Source organism: Schistosoma mansoni, chromosome W (assembly GCF_000237925.1).
Source record: "Schistosoma mansoni strain Puerto Rico chromosome W, complete genome".
Taxonomy (NCBI): domain Eukaryota; kingdom Metazoa; phylum Platyhelminthes; class Trematoda; order Strigeidida; family Schistosomatidae; genus Schistosoma; species Schistosoma mansoni.
In genome coordinates this window covers 57,138,018-57,146,879 of record NC_031502.1, presented here as the reverse complement: position 1 = coordinate 57,146,879, position 8,862 = coordinate 57,138,018, and positions in this window count along the sequence as shown.

Below are 8,862 nucleotides of genomic sequence, written 5' to 3'. Positions count from 1 at the left end.
GGTGAAGACAGCGCCTTCTATTTTTCAGCAAATTATGGATACCATGTTACAAGGTATTCCAGGGGCAGCAGCTTACTTAGACGACATCATAATTATGGCAGTAGATAAGATGGACCTGCAGAAGAAACTGGACCTGGTACTAGAACGCATAGCCGATTATGGTTTTCGCCTCCGAGTGGAAAAGTGTGACTTCTATATGCAGCAAGTACGGTACCTGGGGTTCATAATAGATAAAGACGGAAGACGACCAGATCCAGAGAACATTGAAGCAGTGGAAACAATGCCTAGACCCAGTGACATTACCACGCTACGATCATTCTTTGGATTGGTCAGCCATCATGGTACCTTCCTCCCCGATCTCCATCGTCTACGTGCTCCACTAAACAACCTACTACAAAAGAATACGAGATGGAATTGATCTGCAGACTGCCAAGCGTCTTTCGAGAAAATCAAGCAACTCCTGACTTCCAATCTCTTGTTGACACACTATGATCCTTCGCTACGGATAGTCGTCGCTTCAGATGCTTCTAACTATGGTGTGGGTGCAGTTATCTCTCACGTTTTTCCTGATGGGTCCGAAAAAGCCATATCACACGCTGCCAGATCTTTGACAACGACCGAAAAGAACTATAGTCAGATTGAGAAGGAAGCCCTATCAATTATCTTTGCAGTGAAAAAGTTCCATAAGATGATGTATGGCCAAAATTTCACTCTAATAACAGACCATAAACCACTACTTGCAGTTTTTGGGTCAAAGAAAGGTATTCCGGTCCACACAGCTAACCGATTACAACGATGGGCAACCACGCTTCTGGGGTACAACTTCAAGATAAAGTATCAGTCAACTACTGCCTTCGGACAAGCTGATGCATTGTCAAGATTAATAGGCTCCCAATCAAAAACCCCAGAGGAGACTCTTGTAGCAAATATAAAAGCCGAGGAAGAAGTTCATGGTGTATTGGGTGATGCAATCAATGGACTCCCAGTAACCTTTGAAACTATCAAGAAGATCACTGAAAGTGATGAGATACTGATCACAGTCAAACGCTATCTGTCGACCAAATGGCCAAACAATCGCCTTGACGGAGAACTTTTGCAATATTTTCGTCGACGGGACTCACTAATGGTTGTTGACTCGTGTATTATGTTCAGTGATCGAATTGTTATTCCGAAGTTATTACGTCACAATGTTCTCAAGCAGTTCCACAGTGGCCATCCTGGAATTAATAAAATGAAATCGTTGGCTCGTAGTTATCTTTATTGGCCGTTAATGGACAAAGATATCGAGAATAAATGCCGTAACTGTCGATCATGCATTTAAACCGCTAAAAATCCTGTGAAATGCGAACCTCAGTACTGGCCTACGCCTGCAGGACCCTGGGAAAGAATTCATGCAGATTTTGCTGGTCCAATCCAAGGAAAACTGTTTCTAATTATCGTAGATGCATTTACTAAATGGCCGGAAGTATATACCATGCCAAATTGTACAACCTCAGAAACAATCCACAAGCTAACAGATAAGGGCTCGCAATGCGCCGCAGAATCGTTAAAGCATTTCTGTAAAGCAAACGGAATAACTCATCTTTGTTCTCCACCCTATCATCCACAATCTAACGGACAAGCAGAACGCTTCGTGGACACCTTTAAACGAGCATTACTGAAGGGGGAAGGCGAAGGGCCGACTGGGCAGGTGATCACGAAATTTTTAAAATCCTAAAGATCCACTCCAAACCCGAATTTTCCAGACGGCAAGTCTCCTGCGGAAGTCATGTCCGGAAGGCGTGTTCGAACCGTCTTCAGTGCCATGTTGCCATCCAAATTAGTTGATGAGCGCAGTCACAATCCAAATATCCGGAACTTCAATATTGGTGACAAAGTTTACATTAAATCCTACATCGGGAAGAACTAATGGGAGTCAGGAGAAGTTGTACAAAAATTGAGAAGAGTTCTGTACAGAGTTCAAGGAACTTTTGGGACATGTATACGACACACAAATCAAATCCTTAAAGACAAAAGAACGATGCGGAATCGAAGTAACCGGTCGATTTTTCCGTTAGATTTAATCTTAGATGAACCAATGCCACAAATGCCCAAGAACACTGAAAATAAGCCGTGGACAAGGAAGACGACGAGAATAATGGAACGACGTCGCAACCCAGTTGTCAAACTACAAGTTGACCCTAGAAAGAAATCTTATTCAGGGGAGGTGTTGATTTGGCTTCCAGAGAACTCCAACAGTGCCTCCAGAAGCTCATAAAGAGCACCAGCCAATCAGAGTACGATAGAACATTCTAGAGTCCAACGTGGCATGCTACTATTGGTCGGTAGCAACATATGTCGTTAAATGGATTGGCTGAAATAGTATGTCGATTTAACATATGCTAACATCTATAAATACCTATGATTTTCTGTACAAAAATGAACCTTGCAGTAAAGGGTTTCTCTGATACTCATGTCTTCTCTCTGGTGTTCAGGTCGCTGAGTAGTGCTAGCCCTGGGGTTATCCGAATAGCTTCAGATCTGAATAAAGCGTTCAACCTGCAAGACATATCAAAAGGGACAGCAAGTAAGTGGTTAAACATTTAAAGTTCCTATAATCTCACTTGTAGAGTAAGATACACTTACAAGCGCTAGAGAATTTAATGCATTTTCAGAGGCGCAATATGCATTAATGGAGAGAACAAATAATGGGAGAAAGTTTAACGTACGGATAGTTTGTGGTAGATTATTTCAGAGTCTAGAAAACTTACAGGTAAAGTAATTGATATAGAGAGAAGATCTGGAATATGTTTGTTTCGCTAAAGACAAGGAGTTACGAATGTCGTAATGTGAAGCTTCAGCATATTGAATCGCCTGGTTGGATGTGAAGGATAGTTTGTTAAGTATTTTGAGAAAGAAGCGTAATGTGTTGTTTGGCCTCCCTCTTTCCCGCTTTCCTTCCGGATTCCAATTTAGGGATAGGAAACGACGTTGGAAACGGTTAGAACATGCATTGGGGAAACCACCAAACCACTGGTTTTTTTCCGAAACAAATATCGCAATAAGGATGTCAATAATCCTGTTTCCCGAACTCAAATCATTACAATACTTTTATTCAAATGGTGAAAACTAAATGAGTACTGATAATTGACATAGTTCACTGCGTAACAAATCATGAATAAATCAATTTAAGTATTCTTATGCAATTTCAAATGGAAGCCATGAGAGTGAACATATTTTACTGGTAAACACTGACAATTTGATCAGTGAATAACAACATTCGTCTTAGAGATATGATATTTCTGATGAGAAGGAAATTGAACAATTTTAATCCACTCGAGTCATATTCAAGATTGCATTCATTGTCTGAAAACAGATGTATATTGAAAGTGAATTTTCAGATGACAAGTTGAACTAGAATTGTGAAAATCGATTTGTTGAGTAAAACCAAATTGAGCTGTCTACTTGTATGTATGTTACCAATTAACACAGTGATGGATGAAGTACAATCTAAGACTGAACACCTATTGTTACCGGAGCCCTTCATTAAGCCAATAGTTAGTGAGAAGCAGATCATAGGAGTCGGATTACCTCATTCGTTTATCACTCAAAACGCATACTCCTATCCCAGTAAATAAGCCTCATCGAATAAGACAGTGAATGAGCACATGAAACTAGTATTCTGATTCGATCGGTGAAGAATCATGACTCTATCAACTAATCGTCTGTCTTTACATAGTATGACATACCTAACTTGAACATTGTCGTAATGTATAACAGAGCTGTTTGCTGATCATTATATTCATTGTTCAGTTGTCAGACGGATAGCTCGCCTACATTACAGGTATCGCGATTTGGCAAACGTCACTCCATCTTTCTAAATTTTTGTCTACATTCTACATTTCACCAGACACCAACCCTCCACAACTGATCAGGCTTTTGATGTACATCAAGTTCGCAAATGGACTCATCCTCTTCACTCCTCATCACTAGTTCAGGCGTTGGCGTAGACCAATACTGGGACACTATTTTGTATTTAGAGAGAGAGGAAGAGAGAGTACTGAATCCGAAATATTCTTGGACTGTTGTATAGTAAATCACAACTCATAGAAAAATATTGTATACAGTTCATGAAATTATCCTTTATGTTTACAGATGTTGTAACACCATATAAGTGTAAAGTAAACAGTGATAACATATTCAAATGGCTTTTGCAATGACCAAAGCATGCTGTTGTCAGATTGTAGTAGGGATTTATCGATTCACTTATTGATTTCTGATATACACAAATTACACTGTGAGCAATAATTCATATGATATATATGGCTGTATTGTTGAAGTGATTATTCGATGTTTGATGATGAAATGAAAAGCAGTGATTTAATGGTAGTAGTTTGACAAGAGCATTTCTATGTTGAACGACACTAATGGGGAAATATTTGTGTAATAAATCATTTGAATGAATCAAACAACTGTTTTGTTTTCGTTGAAATATTTTTAGTCTTAGTTTGCTTTTATTTACTCACTTATTACATGAATGATATTTCTGGAGATATTTTGGTCTTATTTCACATACAGGAATCTAGTGAGTGGTGAAATACATGTGGGACAGTTTGAATTATTTTATAGTAAATCACAACTCATAGTAACAATTTATTTAATGATTGAATTCATGAGTTCGTTGAATCTAGACCACCATAGAAGACCTGATAGCACTGGACGGCAGTTTCTTCCTTTGAATATCAAACATATCAATGAATATGGAGTTAGATTTCTGTTAATTACTGGAATCTAGATAGTTTATTCTAAAGAGTTTTTGATCGTTCTAAACAACATCTTCGATTTTCCTTCAGATAAAAATGAAATCGTCTTTTTTTCCTACTACAAGTATTACATCAGCTAATTCTGATAACTTTATTTGTCATTCAGCATTTTAGGTTTTATTCGGTTTACTTATAATTGCGTTTATGCTAATTGCTTTATTCGATTCATGTCTTATCATATGGTTGATTGACTTCATAGAAATCATGTAATTAGAACTAGATTGATTTTTATGTTTACTACAGATTGAATTCAGTAACATATTACCAGAAACTATCTGGCATTCTTACTATCATATCAATCCATAATTTTAAACATATTTTTAATCAAGTTAGTAGTCATGGTTGTTGATATGTTGTATATGAATTACATGCAGAGATTCAAAAGATGAAAGAAGAATATTTACATCATTATTTCAAAAGTAACCATGTTATATCCTAGTGATAATGAATGTACGGGTAACTTCCGGGACCTGTTAATGGTATAACTATTGAGTAACTAGATTATGTATATCTATATTTACCTTATTATGAGCTTCATTTTGACCTATTAATGATTACTGTACGATTTACTGTTCCCAAATTATGTTCAGTTTATTGATTACTGTATCCCATGTTCACAGCCACACCTGGCTTGATCTTGAACAAATATTATTTTCTATTTTATGGTTTGATGCGGTCTGTCTGTCTGGTATATAGACAGAGAATGCTTGAAAAAAATGGTTCACATACAGAAGCTGTAATTGACGTTCTAGACGCAATTGGAAGAGCTAGGCGGACAAGAGACCAATAAGGACTCTAGACTGCTCACACCAGTTGAACGTCATTGATTTGTCACAGTGTTAGTATTGGAAAAGTCGTATTTCGATTGGTGGATAATCCACGTGTTAAAAATCTGGACATAAAATCATTAACGAATTAGCATACGTTCTATTTCTTTTTCTAAAGTCATAACAAACCTGATCTTCATATCTAATCAATTCGTAAACAGTTAGAGACCAAAAAAAGTTAAAACATTTTCCAAATAAATTATATACTACTACAAACATGAAATTATAGTCATCGAAATACCTTACCCTGCATCATATTGTCTTTCATTATTCAGAGTTAGTCTACCTGATCTAGAATCTCTTGCTGTTCTTGGTTTACGTTCTGGATCACGCAACAAAGTGAAATTTTATTTTACAAAACCCTGTAATGTTTCAAATTTTTCATTTCAATAAGATGACAGTAAGTTCAATAACAAAGTATTCTTTTATTTATTAAAAAATAGCTTATTATAACAAATTTTTAAACCATAGTATTTCATATATATACTACTGAGATAAAAGAACTTTCGTCTAAATAAGAACGATTAGTTTCACAGTATTTGAGCTCCGAGTTGATGTAAAACATAAAAATAGAAAGGAAATATAATCCTTGATAAAGTTCAGACCAGATAGCTAGGCAAAACGTTAGATTTACTTCAAATCCATTCGCTGAGATTTTACAAATATATTCGGCAAAACTATAATTTATGAACGAGCCAATCGGAAGCGTTTGGGGGATTTCAAGGCCACGGCACTAATTTCAGTACCTGGTGTTGATGTACCGTCGGGTTACAGAGAATTTTGGAGTAGACTTGACACTTAGGCAGCTACAATAAATGGGATTACTAATAAGTTCCTTTATTTATAAGTCTCTTTGTAATTGCGGTAACTAAATGACTTGCAGATTTCGAGCAGACTACCGTGATGTTGTCCTCCGATGTAACATATTTTAAAGGAAGACGTTTGCTAGAATAGGAACCTTTTTCGCTCGATCCAGATTGATGCTGAGGTTTATTATAATAGTTGCCACGAACTGCATGATAAAAGCACCAGTAACATTGGATGTAATCATCTGAGATTTTACTGAAGATTCGGCTGTTCAGTGGTTCGAGTATCACAGGGACATGCCCACAATAAAAATGATAAACTTACACAACTAGAGCACATACAAGCAATACTGAAGCTATGTGGTCGAGGCTGAGAGCGTTTTTGTGACCTTATCATGGCTCCAGAGACCGACTATTATGGAGCTGAATGGTTGGGTTCCTCTACCTTATGCAGTGCGATTATAAAACTTTTGAAACTCTTTCTAAGCTTGAAACGATTTAGGACCATATAAAAGAAGTGTATCCACTTTAATTCATTGATTTTGTATAATATATTTTACTCTTTACCAGCTTTTTCCTGATTGGCTAATATTTCTCAAAGTTAATTAAGATTCGTTCAAAAGTCGTCCATAAATCATAGTCTCGTCATAGTCAACATGACATTTACTGATAATCACTGACATTAACAAAGTGTAATGACGAAAGGGCCCATAGTATTAAAATAAAGAATTCGTTTGTTTAAAATTAGGAAAACAAGTGGAGACAACCGAATGTATTTGTCACGGAAATACAGACTATCTCACTAAAATCTGACAACTATACAGTAAAACGGTCAATTCGCAAAATAACAATTAATTGTTTCAATCTTGACTATTCCTTCTGTAAATATCAGTTCAGAGTCTTCGATTATTATTGTTCATGCATTTTCATACCAATTACGCTTTGTTTCCGTTCTTTTCTTATTGATTTTCTAGTGAAATGCTTTTTCTGCCTGACCATCGTCATATACTGGATGTGAGAAACCTACACCACTATATTACCTTACAGAACATACAGAATATACCAGAAAATATCTAAAGCCATTTGAAATACTTTACTTAAAATTAGTGTAAAGATATTCTTCACGTTGATACGCAAACGTGTCTACAGATTAGGTTACATCGATTATTGTAAGATTATCTCATGAATACTTGACTCGGTCTGAAATGCATTTCAGTTATAAAACAGACCTTATAATCGTGTAGAACTTAAAATCCTTCAAGCTAAATGAACTGTAATCACGAATCCTTCCTACTATTGTAATAATGTCTTTATACTATTTAAAATTATGTTGACAGCTTTCACGACCGATATCACGTGGACCATAATTTTGCTCTGGCTGTAGTTTATCGTCAGAGTTTGGCGGAGTCAATAGTGCTTCAGGGCTTTGTCTACAGAATCTTCTGTTTCTTGGTCATCTGATACTGTCACAAGTTCATGTCCTTTAAGCAAGATATTGTCTTGCTGTGAACCGGACGGTTTTCCATTTTCACATTTTGCTTCAGTTATAAGGGGACTTGAACCCCAAACAGCGCATATTTCTGAAATAGTCATTACTGCACCATTGTCTGCAGCACAAACAAATTCTTTATTTTCTTGAATCTCTGGTCGAGTGGAAAGTTTGGCCAAAACTGCTTCAATCAGTTGCTGTTGAAAAGCTAACATCTTCTGTTGCTGGTGCTGTAATATTAGCTGCAACTGTTCTAAAGAAATCTCCATTTCCTTTTACTGCTAATAATAATATTAACTCCAAAAACCACAGGCAATTATTATAGCTTTCTTGATTTCCAAAATCACGTCCCAATTGTCGTATTATTTTGTTGCCGAAATCGCTGTCGCCAAATTGTTATGACTTTATAAAAAAGATATAGGACGTATGCTAATTCATTATTGACTTTACGTCCGCCTGTTTATAACGTCAATTATCCACCAATCAAAACACGACTTTTCCAATACCAACACTGCGACAAATCAATGACGTTCAACTGGTGTGAGCAGTCTAGCGTTCTTATTGGTCCTTTGTCCGCCTAGACCTTACAATTGAGTCCAGAACACCAATTACAGCTTCTGCTATGCGAATCTATGCGAACCATTTATTTCAAGCATACTCTGTTTATATACCAGACAGACAGACCGTATCAAACCATAAAATAGAAAATAATATTTGTACACGATTAAGCCAAATGTGGCTGTGAACGTGGGATACAATAATCAATAAACTGAATATAATTTGGTAACAGTAAATCGTACAGTAATCATTAATAGGTCAAAATGAAGCTTATAATAAGGTAAATATAGATATACATAATCTAATCTTTCAATAGTTAAACAATAAGAATATATATAGAATAATTTTCCATTAACAGGCCCCTGGAGTTACCTGTACTT